At 48.0% G+C, this 27,186-nt stretch overlaps 1 long non-coding RNA gene across 1 annotated transcript in view; it reads right to left on the reverse strand.

The window, feature by feature from the left end:
• Positions 1-257: 257 nt before the first annotated feature.
• The window catches only part of LOC135810924 (uncharacterized), a 48,435-nt gene continuing 21,506 nt past the window's right edge, over positions 258-27,186 (reverse strand). Inside the window, exon 4 of the long non-coding RNA XR_010552464.1 lies at positions 258-332. This is a non-coding gene — a long non-coding RNA (uncharacterized LOC135810924). The remainder of the gene's footprint in view (positions 333-27,186) is intronic.

Here is a 27,186-nt window from a genome sequence, read left to right on the forward strand (position 1 = left end):
ATGCTGTACCAGCGCTTCTTTTTCGACCCAAAATTCAGTTTTATTTTGGCCCATTTCGATGTGGTCTTGGTAGGAGGGAAACAAATCGGCAAACAAAGCAAAGAAGCCAAACCGGTCGAGGCCTTTTGTACTATTATTTAATGTTAAATCCGAGGTTGATTGTTGTTGTACCGTTGTCCCCATTATTGTTTCATTGGAAGTTCTCTATTTATTGTTTCACTATGTCGTTGGCGTCACTGGAACTTTCTAGTTCAACTTACAGTACACGAAGGCTTGTAAGGCTGTCAAACACATTTGGACGAAGGCTTCCAAGGTAATTTCTTTCCAAACCCCTGCAATAACAGATCAAAAATATGGGTAAAAGGACTTATATGATCGGGTATCGCTAGCTTATCAGTCCGTGAAATATCTTCCTTTTCTGGTTATTTTGTGAAATGGGCTGAGTTTCACGATTTTTTGTTGCTTCTATCGATGCGAATCAAGGTCTGTCCGGTGAACAGAAACTGTCGTACTTGAGGGATCACGTAACGGGTTTGGCTCGGGATGCCATACCTCATCATCATCATCATCATCATCATCATCATCATCATCATCATAGCCGCTCGAGGGTTTTGGACCCGTGGGGAGGAAGCTTTTTTTGATGTAAGGGTATTTTGCCCAGATGCTCCTTCCTACGGGTCCAGAACCCTTCCTGCATTGTACCAGCAGCACGAGCGGCGTAAGTGGAACGAATATGGGCCAAGAGTCACAAATGTAGAAAGAGCCGCTTTCACACCTCTCGTGTTCTCTGTGCATGGTGGTTGTGGGAGGCTGTGCAATGTGTTCCTCAAGAGACTGTGCCAGATGCAGGCCGAGTCATCGGGATCTCACTATTCCCAGGTCATTGGTTTACTCCGCTGTCGGCTGTCTTTTGCTTTGCTGCGTGCTGCTGTGTTGTGCATACGTGGGGCTCGGTCACGGTACCACCATCCGGCGAGATGTTTTCATGATGTCTCGATTGCCGTGGCTGAGTCAGGTCTAGTTTGTTAAGTATCGTGCTGTGTCCTGACTGTGCATGCGGGGTTGGTATGGCGCTTACCCTTTTGTTGCTGTTTTGTTGCTTTCATGCCTTTAAGCATGTTATTGTGTTCAAGTGTTGTATTTCATGGAAAAACGATCTTTGCGTTGGATTCATTTAAACTATTATTTGTGTAGGGTTCCACTCCTTCATCTTGGGAAATTGTGTTTTGTTTGCCCAAAGAAGTGGCTTCATCATCATCAAAAAAAAAAAAAAAAAAAAAAAATCATCATCATCATCATCATCATCATCATGAGAAAAGCCTCTTTTACGGGCAAAGCAAATGTATATCATTACAGTATGTAAAGTGAACAGGGGAAATCAACACAAAACCAACCGGAAAATGATGATCATCATCATCATCATGAGAAAAGCCTCTTTTACGGGCAAAGCAAATGTATATCATTACAATAATTATGTAAAGTGAACAGGGGAAATCAACACAAAACCAACCGGAAAATGATGAAACACAAAAGCAGTCAAGGAAGTAAATCAATACAAAAACAAACAATGAACACAGAGTAATAAAAGGGGAAAAACCAAATAGCATTATATTAAGTTGAGGCCAAAGGCAGCACCCTACTCCGCCTGGCGGCACTGGGCCAGAAATGAGTTCGGCTGTCGCCTCTTGCCGTACGAACCGCGGCAACCGCGGAAGCAGGTGACTGCCCATCGCAGCAAGCAGAAAGACAAACGGGTGCGTAGTATGCCCATTACTAGTGGGTACTTCAGTTCAGTATGGCGCTCAACAAACAGGGAGGCCAATGATTTCAGGAATTGAGTAGTTTCTGGGCCACTAAAGCCGTACGTCGAGAACACAAGTGGCGTGAAGGAGCCGCGCTCCACGTTAACCACACGGCTGGCGTATTGATTTTTCTTGTTTCGCTCGTGAGACTTCAGCTGACTCAGGGCTTGTGATCGAGACAACACAGACGCTGCGGGATGAGTGATCCGCACATCAAAGTAAGCGTCCTGTTGCCACGACCAAAAGCCGCGAGCCCGCACATCCAGACGAGCTTCTGCGCATCGGTTGAGGGAACGACCACCAGGCAAATGCTCACTGCTGCAGGGCAATAGCCGGGGCTCCGTCTCTACGTCCACCACTCCAGCCTCCCTCAGTAGTCCAGCAACCAAGTCCCGCACCTCATTGTGACGGGCAATGGTATAGCCGCCAGTGGCACAGGTAAGTGCATGAGCGGGGCTGAGAGGCACACCACAAACACATGAATCGGGTAGCCCACTCAACCTTCGCCCATAGCGGATGCACAGGGCATCACGGAAGTCGGATTTCTTCAGGATGGTTCCATCTTGCCACCGCGGGGCAACAGTCAACCATGACGATACTCCCTTTTCGGACGCGATTTCAACAAGAAATTGTTGCTCCGAGCTCAAGTCCGCCTTAATGTCTTGTTGCCGGCTGCATAGGCTCTGCATCATCATCATCATCATCATCATCATCATCATCATCATAACGATCTTTGCGTTGGATTCATTTAAACTATTATTTGTGTAGGGTTCCACTCCTTCATCTTGGGAAATTGTGTTTTGTTTGCCCAAAGAAGTGGCTTCATCATCATCATCAATCATCATCATCATCATCATGTGACCAAGCCGCTTTTACGGGCAACAATATTATGAATATAAAACGCAAGGTATTGTAAGAGCAATTTTCTGAGAATAATGTTAAAACACGAAATATAAAAATGCATTATCACACCGTAGCCACTTTTATGGGCAAATTCCAATACAAGGCAATAAGAAAACGAGGATGAAGTTAACCTTTTAACCCAAAGAAAAGACAAGAGATTTCAACAATCGAACTACAAATATAAAAAACAAACATCAGGTCATAAAAACTACTTTAAAACATAACCAAATGACAGCAAAGCGTGGAGAATGAGATTGATCATCATCATCATCATCATCATCATCATCATCATCATCATGTGACCAAGCCGCTTTTACGGGCAACAATATTATGAATATAAAACGCAAGGTATTGTAAGAGCAATTTTCTGAAAATAATGTTAAAACACGAAATATAAAAATGCATTATCACACCGTAGCCACTTTTATGGGCAAATTCCAATACAAGGCAATAAGAAAACGAGGATGAAGTTAACCTTTTAACCCAAAGAAAAGACAAAAGATGTCAACAATAGAACTACAAATATAAAAAACAAACATCAGGTCATAAAAACTACTTTAAAACATAACCAAATGACAGCAAAGCGTGGAGAATGAGATTGACTTACAAAACAAAAGTAGTCCTACTATGCTTACAAAACAGAATCTACCTACACCACTAAGGAAGAAACATTAAATGATTGCAGTCTCACAAACACCGGCCTCTATCTAACGACCCATCAAACAATAACTCCTGAAATTCTTGACTGACTTTTTCTGGTAGGAGCTACGGCAGCCACGAAAACAGGTCACTGCCCAACGGAGTAAAGTGAACGAGAGCAGGCACCGCAATCGACCCATAACCAGCGAGTAGGCCAAGTCACTGTGTTTATCGACATACTGGGCTGCAAGACACTTGAGAAAGCGTCATCATCATCATCATCATCATCATCATCATCATCATCATCATCGCCCGCTTGCTTGCGACCCGTGTCATACCATCGGAGGGCCTCATTCCATTTCTTGCTGGTCGGCTAATTGCACTGGACAAGAAGCCTGGGGTCCGCCCAATCGGGGTTGGCGAGGTGCTGAGGCGCATTGTTGCTAAGGCGGCACTTCGTGTCGCAGCCCCGGATATTGAGAAAGCCTGCGGATTTATCCAGAAGTGTGCGGGCCAACCAGCTGGGATAGAGGCGGCCGTGCATGCGGTGCAGCAGATTTACAATGACGAGGAGACGGATGGAGTGCTGTTGGTGGATGCCTGCAATGCATTTAACAGCTTGAACAGAGAAGCGGCGCTACACAATGTCCAGCGGCTATGTCCTGCCCTCTCCAGCGTCATCATGAACTCCTATCAAACGGCTGCACGTTTATTTGTTGCAGGTGGAGGGGAGGTCAAGTCGAGTGAGGGAACCACTCAGGGCGACCCCCTCTCCATGGCCTTTTACGCAGTTGCCACCATACCGATCATCACTCGTCTCCAGGAGCAGCACACATCAATCCGGCAGAGCTGGTATGCGGATGATTCCAGCGGAGCAGGTAGGCTGAGACAGATCCGGTTGTGGTGGGATGAGCTGCAGGCAATTGGACGGCGATACGGATACTTCACGAACTCCGAAAAGACCCAGCTCCTTGTCAAGCCGGAGCTGGAGCAGGAAGCACGCCAAGTGTTTGCCGGGACAGGGATCCGGATTGTCACGGGGAGCTTGCGTTATCTCGGCTCCGAGATTGGATCGGAAGAGGCGGTCGCGGAAAGTGTGCAGCAACGGGTGGCGAAGTGGAAGGAAGAGCTGAAGAAGCTTACAGAGATTGCAAAAACGGAGCCACATGCTGCCTATGCTGCAATATCTCATGGTTTACGTGGTAGGTGGACCTACCTATTGCGTACAGTACCTTTCCCTGCACAATGCCTTACCGACCTTGACAAGGTGATCACGGAGGAGCTTCTACCTGCTCTAGCGGGCCGTGATTCCTTCCTACCAGAAGAATTGAACCTTCTCCGCCTGCCCTGTCGACTGGGGGGGATGGCCCTGCCGTGTTTTCAGCAAATGGGTACGGCAGAGCTCCCTGCGTCGAGAGCTGTAACGGCCCTTCAGGTGGAGGAGATTGTACACCAGAATGATCAATACACCCATAACTCCACGGAGGATGTTCGCCAGGCAGCCCTAAGCGAGAAGACACGGCTAGCGCATGACCGTCGTCAGAGGGAGCAGAATGATTTCGTCACGATCAAGAGCAGTGCGTCCCCTGCCCTGGCTCGTCGGCTGGAGAGTTTATCCACGAAAGGCGTGTCAAGTTGGCTCGGGGTATTGCCTCTGGCAGACCATGGTCACCATCTGTCCAAGGGAGACTTCCGCGACGCTCTAGCTCTCCGCTATGGTTGGTCTCTCTTGGACACACCAGCGAGCTGTGTGTGTGGGGAGCCGTTCGACGCCACGCATGCGATGATTTGCCCCCGCGGAGGTTTCCCGACAATTCGCCACAATGAAGTAAGAGATATCGTGGCGGATCTTCTGACGGAGGTATGCTCAGATGTGGCAGTCGAGCCTGTACTTGCTCCGATCACAGGCGAGGTGTTTTTATCGGCATCGACAAACACCGCGAACGACGCCCGAGCTGATGTCCGAGCTCGTGGGTTCTGGACCCGGGCTCAGAATGCGTTCTTCGATGTCCGGGTCTTCCACCCGGATGCAGCATCATACAAGAGCAAGCCCGTCAGTGATCTTCTGAAGCAACATGAGCGCCGCAAGAAGAGTGAGTATGCCGAGCGTATCAACAATGTCGACCGTGGTTCATTTACCCCTCTAGTCTTTACCACGGCGGGTTGTTGTGCTCCGGAGTGTACTGCATTCATTAAGCGGTTGTGTGCATTGCTGGCAACTGCCGATCGACCGTATGCCCAGCTAATGGCCTATGTGCGGTGTCGCTTGTCCTTCGCTTTGCTCAGGGCAGCCATAATGTGCATTCGCGGTGCACGATCGGCCTACCATCGTCCAGTTAATGCGATGAGGGAGTTAGCCATTGTGGAGAGCGGCTTCTAAGCATGTGATTGAGTGGTCTCTGCATGTTGATCGGGTAGCGGAGTTCCATCACTGACACAGTGTGCGGGTATTGCATTATGAATTGGTTGAGTAGATAGTTCCGGAATTAATTCCGTGTTCGATATTGTTTATTTTTTACACTGTTGTGAATTCCAGCAGAAATCCAAGAGAGCTCGATACCTGGAAGTTTATTTTTTACATATTTTTATTTTATTTTATTCGTGTTCGATATTGATTTTTAATTTTTATTTATTTCTTTTTTTACAAATATTGTTTTTATTCCATTTCACATTTTTCATTCGTGTTGGGTTTAACTACTCACTGTACTGATACATGGTTGTGCTTTGCTTTGCCCGTAAAAGAGGCCTTCCCTGATATCATCATCATCATTGAATACTTACCAATACTTACCAAGACCCTGCATCCCTCTTTGTGCGTGGTGGCCAGTCTTTATTGTCACAGGAGGGCACAACCCAGGGTGACCCTCTTGCGATGGCCATTTATGCCACGGCTCTCACCCCTCTCGTCAAGTCAGTCGGAACCAATGTTGCAGATGTGTGCCAGGGATGGTTTGCAGATGACTCGGCAGCTGCCGGAGGGCTCTCCCCATTGCGAAAGTGGTACAACCTCCTTAAGGAAGAGGGCCAAAAATACGGCTACAACATCAACGAAACAAAAACGCAACTACTCGTCAAGCCTGGCTTTGAGTCCTTGGCTGCCGAGACTTTTGGTGACACAACTATCCACGTCAAGTCTCGTGGCGTACAGTATCTGGGCGCTGCTATCGGGACTGAGGCATTCCTCGGAGAATTCAAAGAGACAAAAGTAGAAGAGTGGGTGAAACATACAGAGATTTTAGCAAATTATGCCGCATCAGAGCCGCATGCAGCATACTCTGCGTTGACCCATGGCTTAGTCAACAGATGGAACTATGTGTTTCGAACTATGTCTGTTTCTGCGGAGGACTTGGCGCCGTTGGAGCGGGAGCTTCACTCCTCACTTCTACCGGAGCTCGTGGGACAACCGAGCGTGCCTCTGAAAGACATTGATATTCTAAAGCTCCCGACACGGGATGGTGGGATGGCCCTTCCGGACCTCACGACTCGACCACGGTTTGAGCACCAGGGCTCCAAGCAAGTGTCCGGACCTATGGTGAGGGAGGTTCTGGGCGATTTCGCTAAGGATAGCGATCCAATTTCTCTCGCTGGAGATGTGCCGGCTTCTGCAGATACTGCTGACCGTGGTGGAGCGTCTCCCACTCCCACGATGACGGCAACGGAGGTGCAGCCGCGGGAGGTCGCTGGCAACTCAAACCCTGGACCGGATGTGGCTGCTGATGTTGCTGGTGCTGGTACCCCCTTTCAGAGGATGATCGATGAAATGCGTCACAGAAGGCGTGTCGTCCACACCGAAAACCGGGAGCGCGCAAAGGCAGCCAGGAACAAAATAGTGGACACGAGCGATGAGATGACGAAGCGACGAATAGAAGAACACACGGAGAAAGGATCATCCTCATGGCTGAGCGTGCTGCCCCTGGCGGAGCATGGCTTTCGTCTCACCAAGCGTGACTTCCGGGATGCTCTGGCATTGAGATATGCATGGCCGCTAGCCAATACACCAGCAACCTGTGTGTGTGGTGAGCTGTTCTCAGTTGAGCATCAGCTATGTTGCGCCAGGGGCGGCTTCCCGACACTTCGTCATAACGAGATACGTGACCTGCTGGCGAGGGAATTGACTGAAGTCTGCACTGCCGTTTCGACAGAACCAGCGCTGCAACCTCTTTCTGGTGAGAGGTTTCCTCTTCGGTCAACGAACCGCCGAGAGGATGCGCGCCTGGACATAGCCGCTCGAGGGTTTTGGACCCGTGGGGAGGAAGCTTTTTTTGATGTAAGGGTATTTTGCCCAGACGCTCCTTCCTACGGGTCCAGAACCCTTCCTGCATTGTACCAGCAGCACGAGCGGCGTAAGTGGAACGAATATGGGCCAAGAGTCACAAATGTAGAAAGAGCCGCTTTCACACCTCTCGTGTTCTCTGTGCATGGTGGTTGTGGGAGGCTGTGCAATGTGTTCCTCAAGAGACTGTGCCAGATGCAGGCCGAGTCATCGGGATCTCACTATTCCCAGGTCATTGGTTTACTCCGCTGTCGGCTGTCTTTTGCTTTGCTGCGTGCTGCTGTGTTGTGCATACGTGGGGCTCGGTCACGGTACCACCATCCGGCGAGATGTTTTCATGATGTCTCGATTGCCGTGGCCGAGTCAGGTCTAGTTTGTTAAGTATCGTGCTGTGTCCTGACTGTGCATGCGGGATTGGTATGGCGCTTACCCTTTTGTTGCTGTTTTGTTGCTTTCATGCCTTTAAGCACGTAATGGTGTTCATTTGTTGTATTTCATGGAAAAACGATCTTTGCGTTGGATTCATTTAAACTATTATTTGTGTAGGGTTCCACTCCTTCATCTTGGCAAATTGTGTTTTGTTTGCCCAAAGAAGTGGCTTCATCATCATCATCATCATCATCATCATCATCATCATCATGTGACCAAGCCGCTTTTACGGGCAACAATATTATGAATATAAAACGCAAGGTATTGTAAGAGCAATTTTCTGAAAATAATGTTAAAACACATCATCATCATCATCATCATCATCATCATCACCTGGGTGAGGGACCAAATCCTGGAAATCTCCCGCTTCAAGTCATAATATTTCGAGCGCTTTTCAGCCATTTTCTTATTGATGTTGTTCTCACCAGGAACGCTGATGTCTATAATGTAGGCGATGCGCTCCTTGTCATCAACAAGGAGCAGATCGGGCCTGTTTGCTGATAGTTTCAGGTCAGTTGGGACCGAATACTCCCAATAGAGGCGATACCGATCACTCTTGACCAATGCCTAAAGCTGGTGGTCGAATCGTGAAGCACCAGTAGGTAGATCTCGTGCTTTACACATTTCGAAGTGCACATACTTTACTATCCGGTTATGTCGTTCAATGTTACTGGTCCGAGCAAGAACTGGGCAGGCACTGACAATGTGGTCAATTGTTTCTAAGCTGCCCTTGCAAAGCCTGCAATTGGCATCAGTTCGAGCAATAGACTTCATTATGCCGTATTGGTAATTTTTCGTTTTGAGGGATTGGTCTTGTGCTGCCATAATCATGCCTTCAGTTGAAGGTTTCAGTGTCCTTGATTTCAACCACATGAAGGTAAGCTCCTTATCTAGGCGATTCTCCTCCAATCGGCTCCAATACCTCCCATGCAGCGGCATAGTGGAAAGTGTTTTGGATTTTCGCTCGGCGCACGCTTGTTTAATGGTATGCTTATTGGGTAAAGCTGGTCCAGCTGCTGGCAGATCCAAACTCGACAGGAACTTAGCGGCCTTTGCAGTTATTGAGTGGCTTTTTGTTGTAGGTTTTTGTTGATGATACTGATAAAGCAGGCTTATTCTGTCTATTGGGCTGGTACTCATGTAGCGGGCCAGGCCACACATGCTCCGGCCGTGCATATCCTCACAAGATTATTATTATTATTTTCACTGGCTTGAGGGAAAGAGACAAACGGGAAAGGTCTGAAGAAAAAATTGACTGTCACCACCAGGACTCGAACCAGGGACCCTCGCTTGTAGCCAGCGATGCTCTAACCACTGAGCGATGGTGTAGTCGTCATCCCAGCAGAGACCGTTCAACGTTTTCTTCAGACTTCGTAACTCACACTTCCTGTGAATCCACACAGGCAGGTGGGACGCAGCCCTCACTGTAACCCAAACACTTCACGTACAAACTAGCACGCGGGGAGCCCCAAGTCATAAAATATTAACTGACTTGAGGGAAAGAGACAAACGGGAAAGGTTTGAAGACAAAATTGACTGTCACCACCAGGACTCGAACCAGGGACCCTCCTCGCTTGTAGCCAGCGATGCTCTAACCACTAAGCTATGGTGTAGTCGTTATCCCAGCAGAGACCGTTCAACGTTTTCTTCAGACTTCGTAACTCACACTTCCTGCTATTTTCACTATTATTATTCTCACTATTATTATATTCACTAGTTTGAGGGAAAGAGACAAACGGGAAAAGTCTGAAGAAAAAATTGACTGTCACCACCAGGACTCGAACCAGGGACCCTCGCTTGTAGGTAGCTATTATTATTATTATTAGATATTCAAATGCTGATTATTTTACCGGGTAGATATTGAATGACAGATGATGTTACTTTACCAAATAGCAATTTATATTGTGGCAACACTAGCCAACACTCAGATGCACTGCTTCTTCACACAGCTGAACAATTCTTCTTTCTTCTCAACGTTTCGGTCACTCTGACCATCTTCAGGATGAAATAGACACGGAAGCAAGGCAGACTTTAAAACAACAAGCTGGCTAGGTGCGTGCGGAATACAGCGGGGAAAACAAAACAAAAAAAACAACAACTCCCAAGCGAAAAATGACACATGCCACATGAACACAATACGGGTGCTAGTCCTCCGTGTGAGAGACTAGGGCGGTGATAATTATGTACAACCTGTGGAATACAGCAGGGGGGGGGGGGGCGGACACTTTCAGGCGAGAGAAGAAAAAAAACCGGCAACAGCCACATGACTACAGTAGTGTGGACAGTGCTAACATAATGCTAAAGTCTAGGGTGGTGATACGTACAATTTGTGGGTGCTAAGGGTTCACATGGATAGCTATCACTCCAATGAAAAACCCAGGCAACCAGAGTTCACAGGAGATCCCAACCACTGCTGGTGTTGATATTAGGCTCCATGTCCCGGATCTTGGCCGCTTCCCGAATCCTTCTCCTTGCCATGTCTGGCTCTGTCTCAAGCACACAGACGTTGGCGAATCCGGTCTGCCCCAGCGACAATGGCTCATCGGCATGGAAGATCCGGTAATGCTCACCCAGCGCCTTTCCTCGGACCTCGTTGCGTGCATTATCGTTGTGCTCCCTTGACCTTGTTCCAACGCTTCGACCAGTTTCACCCACATAGTCATCACCGCAACGGCACTCGAGGTGGTATACCACGTTTCGGCGGGTGCAGTCCACTGCACCTGCTGTACATGCCACGCAAGCTGATTTCGGTCTTCCCCTTCTCCTTGGCTGCTGTGGATCAACGAATTTGCGGCATAGGGGCTTCTCCAAAGCAGACCTGCAAACCCGCGAGCTGAGCCGAGCATTCTTGTATATGATGTGGGTGTTCAGCTGATATTTGCGAATGAGATACTACACCTTCTTGTGGATGTGATCGGTTTTAAACGGCAGCTTGAGTGTTGTGCTAAAGTCCTTTTTCTGTTTGGATCCTGTCGGTCGTCCAGCTCGTTCCCGGGCCTTGTCAATCACTGATTGGGGGAAATTGTTGAATTTCAGCACGTCGATGACCTTCTTTTCACTCCTCCGGCGCGTCTCATTATCCGATGATAGTCGAGAGGCACGGAGGAATTCGGAAGAGGCAATTGAGAACTTTTGTTGATATGGAACGGCGGGTTTGTAGTCAGCCACCAAGCCACTGTTACATGGTTTGCGGAAGAGCTCGTATGAAATGGCTCCAGTTGTTGACACATGGATTGTGGTGTCCATGAAGTCAATGGAGCCCATTTCTTCGGTGGACTGGTGGGTAAATTTGATCAGTGGATTACCATCGTTGAAGTGTTGAATAAAACGACAGAGGAGCGCCGATCCTAATGCCCACAGCATGATGATGTCGTCGATGTATCTTTTGAACAATACAGGAGCGCCGGGCGCAGACCGCAACAGTGACCTTTCGAGGTCGTGCATAAATATAATGGCGAAGGGGGGTGCCAGATTATTACCCATGGCTACGTTCTCTCTCTGATGGTAGGTCGTGGAGCCGAAACGGAAATAATTGGATCTCAGGACGAATGACAGCAGCTCCTTGATCTGGAGAATACTCAGGCCAAACGTGTCGATATCGCTGACATGCTGCTGCAGGACTCTGGTAACTGCCTCAATACCGTCCACGATGGGGATGCTAGGATAGAGGGCAACCACATCCATGGTCACTGCAATGGTTCCGGGTGGAGCTTGAAGGTCGGGGTAATGCTGGCGCGTGCTGTCCAATGCTTCCACTGTATTCTCGAGGTGAGCTGGGATGAACTTGAGACACTGGTTAAGTATTCGCTCTAGGAGGATGGAGACATTGGTGACTGGACTATCGCAGGCTGACACTACCGGTCTCAATGGCACTCCTGCTTTATGGTCTTTGGGCAGACCATACATTTCCGGAAACTTATTATCGCCTGGAAGGATAGCTTGGTAAAGATCCTTCTCCAGCGTGGTTTTGCAGATCTGCTCAATGATAGTGCGGGTCTCCTTCTCCCAGTCGTCAATGGTGAGGTTGACAAGTTCAAATTTGGAATCGTCGGAGAGAAGAGCCTCGGCTTTTCTAGATACGTAGACATCTTCATTGCCACGAACTTGTTACTCTTATCCGACTTCTTGATGATAACCGACTTATTCTCGTGGATCTTCCTTAACTGTGTGCGATCCGACTGAGACATATTGGATGGCGGGGCCCGAGCTGCCGAATAAACGTTCATGACGTCCCGCTTGAACTTAGCGAGTTGGAACTCTTCTTCTTTGGGTAGTTTTGGTCCCTGTGTAGCGGTGGTCACGCGTTGGTCACGCTACAAGCTCAGCATTTGCGTATACGCTCAGCGTACTGTTCATTACGACGTTCGTTCTACCATACAACGGTCGCATGACGGTACGTTGCTGTTTGTGATTATTTTCCATAAATTGTGTTTATTTTATCTTTCACAATGAGTTCAGAGTTTTACTGCTAAAGGCAGTTTTGCCGTTCTAGAGAGAGAGAGAATTGTTAATAAAGCAACACGTTATTTAGTTTCGAGTTGTTAGGTTGTTTTGCCTCCAGGCCAGCTACAAAATTGGTGGCAGCAGTGGGATTCGAACCCACGCCTCCGGAGAGACTGTTCTGGCTACCTGTTACACCTGCTCGAAGCCATGCACTTTAATATGCTAGATCTTACTGTCGAACATGTCTGGGGTATCACTAGGAGAACCATCCGAATGGGTTATTGCGTTATTCCACCAGCGAAGGGAGTATGCCATCCTCTCAATGCCGACCTCCACATCCTCCATGTCCCTTCTGCTGACACTGCCTGTGGACGGTACAAACCCTGGACCATTCTGAAGTAGTCCAGCGACTTCTTGGGATATACAATCGTCCAAGGTGAGAACAGAGCCCGACCGATCATGGGTACTGCGACCCAACATGGACGATATGTTGCTTCGTCCATGGCTTGTGGTCATAGCCTTTGCTTGATCCCTCAGTCGGCCGAACTTTTTGGAAAATCGCTGTGTAGAGTTAGCTCTCTCCTCAGTACGGACGGCGTCACACAGGCCCCGGAGCCAAATGTACTCTTCCCTGGTGTATTCCCGCAGATCAGCTCTAAATGCGATGAAGTTTTACGAAATAGTTATTTAAAAAAATGTGATGTTATCCATAGTGATATTCTTGAGAGGCATAGCGTAAAAATTCACTTTGCGGCCAAACGACACTGGGCCACAAAGGAATTCATCCGCCGTCTGTTATAAGACCCTCGGCAACCACGAAAGCACGTAATGGCACACCTCAAGAGGCAAAACGACAGGCGGGTACGCAACATACCCATGACAACAGGATATTTGAGATCCTGGCTTCTCCCTACAAAGAGAGAGGCAAGAGACTCTAGGAATTGAGTTGTTTCAGGCCCGCTGAAACCATAGGTCGAGAACACCAGTGGGGTGAACGATCCTCGCTCGACATTCACAACGCGGCTGGCATATTGATTCTTTTTTGCCCGTTCATAAGACTTCAGCTAACCCAAGGCTTTTGATCGAGACAACACGGACGCTGCGGGATGGGTAATCCGCACATCAAAAAAAGCGTCTTGTTGCCACGACCAAAAATCCCGAGCCCGCACGTCAAGACGAGCCTCAGTACTTCTGTTGAGCGAACGCCCTCCTGGTAGATCCTCATCACCGCACGGCAATAATCTAGGCTCGGTCTCGACGTCAACAACACCTGCCTCTCTCAGGAGACCGGCGATAAGGTCTCTCACCTCGTTGTGCCTGGCGATTTTGTACCCACCAGTAGCGCAAGTGAGAGCGTGTGCGGGACTGAGATCCACTCCACACACGCATTTCTCTGGCAGTCCACTCAATCTATGACCATACCGGATGCATAGACCGTCCCGGAAATCTGATTTCTTTAAAATTGTTCCATTCTGCCAGCGGGGAGCCACCGTAAGCCACGATGATAGGCCCTTCTCATTTGCGACTTCTACCAAGAACTGCTGCTCGGCAGTCAAGCATGGCTTGATATCGGCTTGGCGACGACACACATCCCCGATCCTGGCCGCACGCGTTGTCCTTGCAATGTGCCGTGCATCGCCCACCGCATCACGAACCGGATCATGTGTCAAGATTAATTGATCCGGATTCGCCAGCACACCAATATTTCCATCAGGCTGTGCGATTTTCTCCTGGGCTTCCGTCTGTGGCACACAGGAAACATCAGGGGGGCTTGTGTAATCGCCGGTCAGCAGCAGCTGTACCAGAGGCTTGGTCACTGCCCTTGACGCAATAAATTCAGCAGGTGCACTAGCCGCCAGATCATCATCATCATTGGAAACGGCCTCTTGTACGGGCTTGAAACGGTGATAACCGAGATTATGTGCAAAAATCGTGATAGATATTCAGGTAAAAATATGACATTTAACAGTTGAATGATTAGTACCAAGTAGATATTCGAATGCTGATTATTTTACCAGATAGATATTGAATGACAGATGATGTTACTTTACCAAATAGTTATTTAAAAAATGTGATGTTATCCATAGTGATATTGTTGAGAGGCATAGCATAAAAAATCACTATGCGGCCAAACGACACTGGGCCAAAAAGGAATTCACCCGCCGTCTGTTATAAGACCCTCGGCAACCACGAAAGCACGTAATGGTCCACCTCAAGAGGCAAAACGACAGGCGGGTACGCAACATACCCATGGCAACAGGATATTTGAGATCCTGGCTTCTCTCTACAAAGAGAGAGGCAAGAGACTTTAGGAATTGAGTTGTCTCAGGCCCGCTGAAACCATAAGTCGAGAACACCAGTGGGGTGAACGATCCTCGCTCGACATTCACAACGCGGCTGGCATATTGATTCTTTTTTGCCCGTTCATGGGACTTCAGCTGACTCAAGGCTTTTGATCGAGACAACACGGACGCTGCAGGATGGGTAATCCGCACATCAAAAAAAGCGCATCATCATCATCATCATCATTGGGAACGGCCTCTTGTACGGGCTTGAAACGGTGATAACCGAGATTATGTGCAAAAATCGTGATAGATATTCAGGTAAAATATGACATTTAACAGTTGAATGATTAGTACCAAATAGATGTTCAAATGCTGATTATTTTACCAGATAGATATTAAATGACAGATGATGTTACTTTACCAAATAGTTATTTAAAAAAATGTGATGTTATCCATAGTGATATTGTTGAGAGGCATAGCATGAAAATTCACTATGCGGCCAAACGACACTGGGCCACAAAGGAATTCACCCGCCGTCTGTTATAAGACCCTCGGCAACCACGAAAGCACGTAATGGCCCACCTCAGGAGGCAAAACGACAGGCGGGTACGCAACATACCCATGACAACAGGATATTTGAGATCCTGGCTTCTCTCTACAAAGAGAGAGGCAAGAGACTTTAGGAATTGAGTTGTCTCAGGCCCGCTGAAACCATAAGTCGAGAACACCAGTGGGGTGAACGATCCTCGCTCGACATTCACAACGCGGCTGGCATATTGATTCTTTTTTGCCCGTTCATGGGACTTCAGCTGACTCAAGGCTTTTGATCGAGACAACACAGACGCTGCGGGATGGGTAATCCGCACATCAAAAAAAGCGTCTTGTTGCCACGACCAAAAGCCCCGAGCCCGCACGTCAAGACGAGCCTCAGTACTTCTGTTGAGCGAACGCCCTCCTGGTAGATCCTCACCACCGCACGGCAATAATCTAGGCTCGGTCTCGACGTCAACAACACCTGCCTCTCTCAGGAGACCGGCGACAAGGTCTCTCACCTCGTTGTGCCTGGCGATTGTGTACCCACCAGTAGCGCAAGTGAGGGCGTGTGCGGGACTGAGATCCACTCCACACACGCATTTCTTCGGCAGTCCACTCAATCTGTGACCATACCGGATGCATAGAGCGTCCCGGAAATCTGATTTCTTTAAAATTGTTCCATGCTGCCAGCGGGGAGCCACCGTCAGCCACGATGATAGACCCTTCTCATTTGCGACTTCTATCAAAAACTGCTGCTCGGCAGTCAAGCATGGCTTGATATCGGCTTGGCGACGACACACATCCCCGATCCTGGCCGCACGCGTTGTTCTTGCAATGTGCCGTGCATCGCCCACTGCATCACGAACCGGATCATGTGTCAAGATTAATTGATCCGGATTCGCCAGCACACCAATATTTCCATCAGGCTGTGCGATTTTCTCCTGGGCTTCCATCTGTGGCACACAGGAAACGTCAGGAGGGCTTATGTAATCGCCAGTCAGCAGCAGCTGTACCAGAGGCTTGGTCACTGCCCTTGACGCAATAAATTCAGCAGGTGCACTAGCCGCCAGAACGGGAATGGCAAGGCCACCATACCGGACGGGGAATGTCAACAGCTCTCTCTCAGGACTATCAGGACGGACACCATCGCCAAGTAGGGCCGGAAGCAGACGTTCACCAATCACGGTGTCGATCGCCGTCAGGAGCTCTGGAGAACATGGCGAACAACGAATGTGATAGGTCCAGGAGCTCGACAAACCTTTAGTTAATACGCTATAGGCTGCCTGTGGCTGTGTGGTTGCCATTGAAGACAATGTATCCACTACCCGTCCCCACTTCTGGACACGCCGCTCCATAAAGGAAGAACAAAAATCCTCGCTGCCAATCACGCCTCTAAGATATCGGTTACCATCAGTTGTGATGGCGACGCCAGAGCCCTGGAACTGTAGCCGAGCATCCTGTTCATACTGAGGCTTTACAAGGAGAACGGTTTTCTTGGGATTCGGGAAATACCCATAGCCTGGACCAATCTGACTGATATCGTTCCAATATGACCATAGTGATGTTATCCTACCTCCGGCTGAATCGTCATCTGCATACCATCCCTGCTTTACTGATACGTTGGTATCCCGAAGTCGCCTGATCAACGGGACTGTCGCAAGAGCGTAAATAGCCATGGCCAACGGATCCCCCTGGCAGGTCCCTTCACGGGACAGAATCTCACCACCTCCCGAGACAAAGAGGCGGATCGGGCTGCCATAGGTGTTGCTGAAGATCTTGGACATAGCAGGGCACACACGCGGTACATTATGCAGAGCCGCCTTCCTGTTGAGTGAATTAAACGCATTGCTAGCATCCACAAACAGGACGCCCTCAACGTCATCCTGTTGGAACAGCTCTTGAGCCGCGTGCACACCAGCCTCGCATGCGAATGGAATGCCGATGCACAGCTGGAAAGGAGCCGTAGCCCGGCGCACATCCACCTCAAGCACTCGCATGACGGCACGGCACACAATCCGTCGAAATGCCTCCCCTACGGCAATTGGGCGTACACCAGGGCGCTTGTCCAATGGGATCAGACGAGCAGCTGTAAACTCCACGAGATGCTCCGAGTCGAGGGTCTCTGAGCATAAACAATGAGCAAACTTGGTGAGGGCCGTGCAGAGGCTGTCTGAGGACTTTCGGTAACAAGTGAGCATTCTACACCATGCCTCAGAGTCCAGTCCCGACGGTCCCGAAGAGCCCTGCATCTGTCGAGCAAGCCGTCGGATGAGCTCCGGTGTAATCTTCTGGAATACGATGTTGTTAATCTGGTCAATATTGTTGTCAAGGAGAACCGAAGCAGGCGGCTCAGCAGCAGGCGGATGTTTTTGCAGCAGAGTCTCCTGCACTGTGGCTCCAGTCTCCTCATCCACCACGTCTGTCATGCCCATCACGCTACTCGAGGACTCACTTGACAAATACCGAATCGCAGACTGTATTTTTCCAGAAAATACTAAATTACTGAATGTGATGTCACTCTTCTCATTATTGGAATCAGAGGAAGACTGAGCCCGCGGCTCCAGGCGATCCTGAAGGCACTGACCCTCGGAAAGAAGATCATCCATATGGCCAGACTTCCACATAGTAAGCCGGCGCCGCAGGTGGTCACTGTAATTAGCCATCAGTTTCGAACCATGGGGACGCTGGAGAAGCACGTGGCAGGCAACAACCACTGCCTTCCATGAAACTGGCCTTAGCGATGTGGCATTGGTAAAACCCTGGATCAGCCTGGTGATTTCATCGACAAATTCACCACCAGCAGACCCTAGCGGAACATTGAATAAATTTCGACGCCAGCAAACCACCTTCTCATACGCCAACGATATATCAAGATGAAAAGAAGTGTTAGGAGATATGTTAGAAGACTGAGAGGTAGCAGTTGCATCATCATCATCATCATCATCATCATCATCATCATTCCTCAGGCGCCTTTGCCTCCTTACAGCTCAATCTTCGGGAGGTAGCTATTCGTCGTTGATGAGTTATTATCGTTGTCGGGTGTCTTTCGCGCTGCTATGTTCCGCTGTGTTGTGTGTCAGGGGTGCTCGGTCGGCCCGTCATCGTCCAGTTCACATGCTTCGTGAGTTGGCGATGGTGGAGGGTCGGGTTCCCCTGCAGTGATTGGTGCTGCGCCGAGCTAGTTTGGTGTGAAAGTGTAACTAATGTTATTATTCTTATATATACATCAAGTAGTACTAAATAATTGAGAGGCTTTGAATCGTTTTTATCAAAATCAAAATATTTGCCGGGTTGGAAGGTGGGATAAAAAAAAAAAAAAAATCATCATCATCATCATCATCATCATCATCATCATCATGTGGTCAAGCCGCTTTTACGGGCAACAATATTATGAATATAAAACGCAAGGTATTGTAAGAGCAATTTTCTGAAATTAATGTTAAAACACGAAATATAAAAATGCATTATCACACCGTAGCCACTTTTATGGGCAAATTCCAATACAAGGCAATAAGAAAACGAGGATGAAGTCTAACCTTTTAACCCAAAGAAAAGACAAAAGATGTCAACAATAGAACTACAAATATAAAAAACAAACATCAGGTCATAAAAACTACTTTAAAACATAACCAAATGACAGCAAAGCGTGGAGAATGAGATTGACTTACAAAACAAAAGTAGTCCTACTATGCTTACAAAACAGAATCTACCTACACCACTAAGGAAGAAACATTAAATGATTGCAGTCTCACAAACACCGGCCTCTATCTAACGACCCATCAAACAATAACTCCTGAAATTCTTGACTGACTTTTTCTGGTAGGAGCTACGGCAGCCACGAAAACAGGTCACTGCCCAACGGAGTAAAGTGAACGAGAGCAGGCACCGCAATCGACCCATAACCAGCGAGTAGGCCAAGTCACTGTGTTTATCGACATACTGGGCTGCAAGACACTTGAGAAATCATCATCATCATCATCATCATCATCATCATCATCATCATCATCATGTGACCAAACCGCTTTTACGGGCAACAATATTATGAATATAAAACGCAAGGTATTGTAAGAGCAATTTTCTGAAAATAATGTTAAAACACGAAATATAAAAATGCATTATCACACCGTAGCCACTTTTATGGGCAAATTCCAATACAAGGCAATAAGAAAACGAGGATGAAGTTAACCTTTTAACCCAAAGAAAAGACAAAAGATGTCAACAATAGAACTACAAATATAAAAAACAAACATCAGGTCATAAAAACTACTTTAAAACATAATCATCATCATCATCATCATCATCATCATCATCATTTGAACAGCCTCTTGTACGGGCAAGCAAAAACGCAATACATCAAAATTCAAATAGAATGAAAAAAGAGAGGAAAATGAACACAAAGTGCACTGGAACTCAATATAAAAAGGAAAGCAAAGTGCAGTTGAACACAATGAGCATGGGGCCACCAATCGGAGAAGACCTCATAATGGAATAAAAGAACAAACATCAAAAACTTAAGACACCGTGCACATCAACGTGCTCTAAGGGTATGGCAGCTTGTTAAAAAGCTGTGGCGCTGGCGCTTGCATGATGCCCGCGAACCACGTATGCAAGTAATACACCAGCGGAGCAAACACAGCGACAATACAGATCGAAGTTGTCCCATGACTACAGAATAATGTAACTCAGGATTTTTCTCAACAACAAGCGATACCAAATTTTTCAAAAAACGAGACCCCTCTGGCCCACACATGCCTGAAGTTGAAAAAACTGACGGTGTAAATGATGCTCTCTCTACAATATTTACACGGGCACAATATTCTCTCTTTTTGGCCTGTTCATGGGTCTTCAGCTGACACAGGACGTCTGTACGCGACAGCAGGCTAGCCTTCGGGTGCGTTACCCGTACATCAAAAAAGGCATCCTGCTGCCGGGTCCAGAAGCCCCGCGCCCTGATACCCAGACGCGCCTCCAAAGACCGGTTCGCAGTTCTATGTGGTAGTGTTTCTCCTTCGAACGGCTTGGGAAGAGGCTCCTTCTCCACATCTGGCAGTATTTCCCGAATAGCTTCTGACAGAATGTCTCGGATCTCGTTATGTCTTGCAATTGGATAACCACCCGCCGGGCAACTCATGGCATGATCTATTGTCATGGCTTGCCCACAAATACAGGAACTGGACACTCCCTCCAATGACAAACCATATCGAATACAAACAGCATCACGAAAATCAGATTTGTTCAGCATTGAACTGGGCGTTACGAAAGACGGCATGGAGGATAACCAATTTGAAACACCCTTCTCACCAGCCGTTTCCAACAAAAGCTGTTGCGCCGGCGGTAGCAAGGGGCGCAGCTGTGCCACTCTTTCTTCCTGTTTCTTTTGCCGCTGCTGACATGACTGACAGCCCGCTGCCGAACAGCCCCGATGGCATCAAGGATAACATCTGTGCCCGAGCCTCCGGCTGCGTCATCCAGGCTAGTGATCCCCGGCCGTGGTACAGGATGTAGCCGGAAATCGTCGGGTAGAGATGACGATAGAATCAACCCGGGAGAATGGCCCCGAACGTTGTGAGGCTGTTCCGCGCCCGCAACGGTCAGAGGCTGTGTGGAGGACTGGTATGGAGCAACAGGCGCCTCTTCTGGAGGCGTTAATGTATCCGGCGGTACAATTAGGCGCACGAAAGGCTCAGTAAATCTTTGTTGAGGCCACATACTCCACAGGCGCCAGGGAAGGCAAAATCGGCACAGCAAGGCCACCACATCTCGTGGGCAGTGACATAAGCTCCCGCTGTGAGCTATTGGGGTCAAACTCATGGCCCAGGAGAGCTAGCAAAAGCTCCGAATCGATGACCTGGCCAGGTACCTGAAGTACCTCAGGGCTGTGCTGTGTGGCACGGAGATGGTATTGCCACCGGCCAGCCAGACCCTTGGTTAACAGCACATATGCCGCATGTGGCTGAGTCCTCGCCAGTCCAGCCAGAGACTTGAGTTCCGGTGCCCAGCAACGCAACTTTGCGGATATACATTCTTCCGTATACCTGTCCGATCCCAGCACACCACCCAAGTAATGGGCTCCTTCGGCTGATATAGTCACCCCGGTACCGTCAAACACCTCTCACGCTTGATCGAGGTGCTCTGGCTTCGTAACGAGGATGGTCTTGGCTGCATTGGCGTGGTAGCCATATCCACGGCCAGCCTGTTCGAGAGTATCCCAGTACTGTCGGAGCTGCAGGAGCCTATCCGCCGCCGCATCGTCATCTGCATACCAGGACTGGACGACCGACGGGCAAGCCGCTGCCAGGTGCTTCACCAGAGGTGCTGTGGCAACAGCATACACTGCCATTGCCAATGGGTCCCCTTGGCATGTCCCTTCCTGTGACAATATCTCACCGCCACCAGCAACGAAAAGGCGAATTGGCGAGCTGTAGGTGTTGGCAAACACTTTGCCTAGAGCGGAGCAAATGCGGGTAACGTCATGGAGTGCGGCCTGACGATTCAGCGAGTTGAACGCACTTGATGCGTCGACCAACAATACTCCTTCCGTATTTGGTCCAGCGAACATGGAAGTCATTGCGTGAACTGAGGTTTCGCAGGCTGATGGAACACCAACACATGTCTGGTGGCGGGCAGTTACGCGGAGGACGTCGTGTTCCGTGATCCTCGCAATAGCTCTGCAGATCGGTCTCTTATGCACCTCACCGACCGCAATTGGTCGCACACCTGGTTGTTTATCGAGTGGAATCAGGCGAGCCGATGTAAATCCCAGCATTGATTCCGGCTCCACGGTCACCGTGCACAGACATTGTGCGGGAGCAGCTAATGCAGAGCAGAGAGTATCTGAAGCCTTCTTAAAACATGTCAGCATTCTACACCATGCATCAGAATCCAGGCCGGACGGGCCCGACGATCCGGGCATCCACCGGCTTAACTTACGAATCAGCTCCGGTGTGATTCTCTGGAACAAGATGTTGTTGGCCTCGGCCGGCTCACCAGGAAGGAGGACATCTTCGGAAGGTTGAGTCGCGATGGGGTGCTTCTCCAGCAATACCTCACGAACTGTAGCACCTGTGGACGGATTCCCAATTTCATCCATTCCCAGAACCCTTCCAGAGGATGCCGGGTCCAGATACCTGATGGCTGAATGAAGGCGTCCCGAGAACACCAGCCTGCTGAACTTGACGTCATCCAGTTCCTCTGGGCGGTCCGGTGCCGTACGGACGCGCCTGGGAAGATGAGCCTGAATGCAGGCACACTCCTCGACTAGTTTCTTGATGGCTCCTCGTTGCCATAGACCCATACGGCGGCGCAGATGATCCGCCTGATTGCATTGCAGTCTTGAGTTGTGTGGCTGCTGTAGCAGGAGGTGGCAGGCAACTGATACAGCTCTCCAGGCCACACACACGGCTGTTATGCATGCATAATCCAGCGACATTATGTACTGTATGACATTTTCCCGTCGCCCCAGTGATCCATGATGCTGTCGTACGCGACCTTGCTGCCTTTTTCAAATCTCTGGAAATATTCGGCAAGGTTTCGCCTATGTTTCTGTCAATTCCAGCCGTTTTCTACGCTGGATTCGCGAAGTCTAAGCGAATTCACCTTCCTGCCTTCAAGCTGCGCAAGCAGATATTTTGATCGTCAAAATGCGCAATGGGAAAGTGAAGTTACGATCTTTTTCGTTTCGTTCTTCCTCGTCGTGCCGGCCATTGGCGTTTATCAGAATTGGCGCACATTCGAGGCTTCCTCCTAAGGGGTGCAGAATTTTTGGCAGCCTTCACGCCAATTTTCATTGAAAGGTTTGTCCTTTTCCTACGTCATAGTTATATTTTCATTGCCGCCCAGATTATCGTTTTCGTGCCTATGTGGATTTGCGTGGCGTACTTGGACGTCAATTGCAAGTGTTTGCTGATATATGCAGGACGAGTGGAGCTGTGTTCTCCTGCCTCAATGTTTAACGAAGATCCCGGTTTCTTCCGCTATAGGAGGGATCCGTGCATGCATCGTTCTGGATGTCAGCAAGTACGAATCAGACATGCATCCAATGAACATTTTTTGAAATTCATGCTTTCGAAAATAATGTATGTAGAAACAGGACATTGTGTAGAGATTTTAAATGTTAGAAATGCAAGATTCCCCATCTGTCTGAGGCCTTACGTGTAGACAAATAGGCATGGTTTTTTTGTATTACTAGTGTTACTGCAGATTTAGGCCACGCACAATGTAGTCTTTCGACGATCCTGCTGAAAAGCACACACTTGCATGCGTAAAGACCATACTGAAATACTTCAAGTAATTGAACAACAACAAACGACAACCATGATGCAGCTTATCTTGCACTACATCAGCACTAAGCACAGCATGGCACTCAGGACAGGGCCGCAGCCGCTGGTGATGGCCGTACCCGGTTTTACCACTCTCGGCATTCATGATAATTACATGTAACATGTTCAATATGCAAATGATTATGTAGAACACTAATAGGCTATCCTCGTACACTCCTCACTAGAGTCCCTCCTAAACTGCTTTCTTCTTTAGTGAGGACTACTGTACAAGCTGCATTATGCAGAGTATCTGTTGCTACCGGGGTGTGTAGCCGAAACAACCAGGGTATTATTCTGATGCGAATAAGATACACAGCATCACGCATCTTCATGACTGTACCATTCCTATGGAGCTGGCTCAGGGCTTGATGGCAATGCAGTTCACCTGCTGAATTGACAGATGTCCATGAATTCATTTTAAAATAACAAGTCGGTCAAGTGAGAATTCAAGTCGGCAGGAATAGCGGAAGCTCCCACGTAGGGAGCAACACACAATTCCCCAAGTATCGCCGAAGTCGCATCAACCTCTTCTTCACATTATTTACAATACGGCGAATTAAAGCAAAGCTGTAAGAAGCTAAAATAAATAATTCTGTGACTTGAAACAAGCATTGATAGAAGAATAGCACCTATAGCAGGTCCATGTGCTTTAAAAGTTAGAGACTGGAAGATATCCTCTATTTGTACACTAACAACACCAACATAGAAGCGTTGCGGGCAACCAACTCCGCCATGCTATGACACTTGATGATGTATTGTGGTACTTTGCTTATTACTGCAAGCCCACTGGTTGACTTGACCATCATCCATTGCTTCTTTCATGACGAAGATCAGCAGTGCAACTGTGGCAATTAATATCACCGCCCCCAATGCCGCACTTATTGGAGGAGCACATTCTACTGGAAATGAAACATCTCAATGTTCAGTTAGTGCTGATCTGGAATAGTATGGAGAGCAGGGTGGTGAAGGGTTACACGCAAATTCAACATCCTTGCCGATGAGCACTGTGGAGCATGTGCAATGCAGAAACTGCTGTCCAATAGTATACAGAATCTGATTTCCAGCAATCCATAAAATCCTCACATTGATCCCCAAGGTGAAGAGCACACGCATGAAGAGACGTACATGTAGCTGCTATGTCATCAACTTTGCGTTGAGAGAGTAGCAGACGATCGAATTCTATCCTCCTCCTTCTCCAAGATGAATTGCAATCGGTCTAACGATTTATTTGTGCTCTTTTCTTATGCACGGAAATCTGGCTGTAAGCTGTCCTCAGGGGAGAACATGTTCTAGAGTAAGAGCAGTGGGGTTCCATCTGTTCACGTCATGATGGTAATGAGTCAAGCAAACGTGCCCCCTTCTTGTTCCGAAGTTTCAAACACAACTAATTCCATGATGCACACCATTACTAGAATTTATTACACTGCATCGTCTTGAAAACAATTCCTGCATTGACTCCAGGACATACTAACTTCAGCACTTCCCCGAAGGGAGGCTTCCAGGTCTTGGTAGACTTATTCTCCTCCAGCATGGCCTCATACGACCTCTCCAAGGCACGAATCGATCGCCCCAAAACAAAAACTTTCTTCGGTAAATTTGAAAACTGTGCAGAAAGACTGCACGCGTCGGCACGCTGTGCGTACGCGAGCTGTTGCGATGCGGGTTGCTACAGTACGCCGCCATATTGATTAATGTCGCACTCGGAACAGCCGTGCACACCGTATATCTGAGCCATCAGCAAAACAATTAATGAGCCGAGACAATTCCCCAACAAATAGAATGCCGGCCGAGCCATGAGGAACAATGAATAGGTTGCGCCTCCACGGGACCACTACCTCATATGCTGCCTTCACCGACTGCACGAAATGGTCCCTTGCACTTGCATCCTCCAAGCACGATGTTGCATTCACTGGGCGTTGACTGTCAGCAAGACCAGCCAAGAACAATGTATCACCTCCAGGAGATTCATGCTCTGCCCCGACGGCAGAGGTATTGGTAGGAGGTGGTGATGTCACATCTATTCCGTGAGGACGATCAGGAGTGGCACTCCGATTGACCGTGGCAAGGTGTGGGGAGCACTCATCACCCTCCTCGTCATTCTCACTAGAGCCGCCATCACCTTCCTGGCTGCTAATAACAGAGGCATCAAAAGCACTTGCCACGGTGAGAGGAGGTGCCAAATCCCGAGAGACAGAATGAATAACCGGAGGCCGCGACTGTAGACTTGCACCATCCACACCACAAGAGAGAGCTGGGTCCACACCAGCACTGGCGATAGACGGTGGTTGGCTGCGTAGCACTCTGGCAGCTGCAGACACATTACAGCAAGTCATCATCATCATCATCATCATCATCGTGATTGGAAACGGCCTCTTGTACGGGCTTGAAACGGTGATAACCGAGATTATGTGCAAAAATCGTGATAGATATTCAGGTAAAAATATGACATTTAACAGTTGAATGATTAGTACCAAATAGATATTCAAATGCTGATTATTTTACCAGATAGATATTGAATGACAGATGATGTTACTTTACCAAATAGTTATTTAAAAATGTGATGTTATCCATAGTGATATTGTTGAGAGGCATAGCATAAAAATTCACTATGCGGCCAAACGACACTGGGCCACAAAGGAATTCACCCGCCGTCTGTTATAAGACCCTCGGCAACCACGAAAGCACGTAATGGCCCACCTCAAGAGGCAAAACGACAGGCGGGTACGCAACATACCCATGACAACAGGATATTTGAGATCCTGGCTTCTCTCTACAAAGAGAGAGGCAAGAGACTTTAGGAATTGAGTTGTCTCAGGCCAGCTGAAACCATAAGTCGAGAACACCAGTGGGGTGAACGATCCTCGCTCGACATTCACAACGCGGCTGGCATATTGATTCTTTTTTGCCCGTTCATGGGACTTCAGCTGACTCAAGGCTTTTGATCGAGACAACACGGACGCTGCGGGATGGGTAATCTGCACATCAAAAAAAGCGTCTTGTTGCCACGACCAAAAGCCCCGAGCATCATCATCATCATCATCGTCATCATCATCATCATCATCATCATCATCATCTGTGTTACCGAAAAAAATAATAATAGTAAAGTAATACAAGCTGGATCGACATTTGTGTACACTGTATTCATGTATTGTAAAACTGTGAAGACAATGTGCAATAAAACGATGAAAAATGTGAAGAAATTGTGTAGAGAAAGGAAGGTATTCAAACAAGTTTTCGTACAACACTCATCAGGAATCTTCGTTGTACTAAAGGACACTGAAAACAAAATTGAACTATTATAGAAAATCTAAGTTAGAGAAATAACACTAAGAACAACAGTGTAATGTACTGCTGTTATTTGTTATCACTTTGTCCTTCCTTCTTTCTTTCTCTTCTTTGTTCACTTTTCAGTTGCAAGTTTAGTGTTAGTACACACATTCGTTATTGCTCTCGCTTTCATTGTTAAAATTCACACTTGTAAATTTCACTGCTGTTGTTCTTAGTGTTATTTCTCTAACTTAGATTTTCTATAATAGTTCAATTTTGTTTTCAGTGTCCTT

Source organism: Sycon ciliatum, chromosome 2, assembly GCF_964019385.1.
Source record: "Sycon ciliatum chromosome 2, ocSycCili1.1, whole genome shotgun sequence".
NCBI lineage: Eukaryota > Metazoa > Porifera > Calcarea > Leucosolenida > Sycettidae > Sycon > Sycon ciliatum.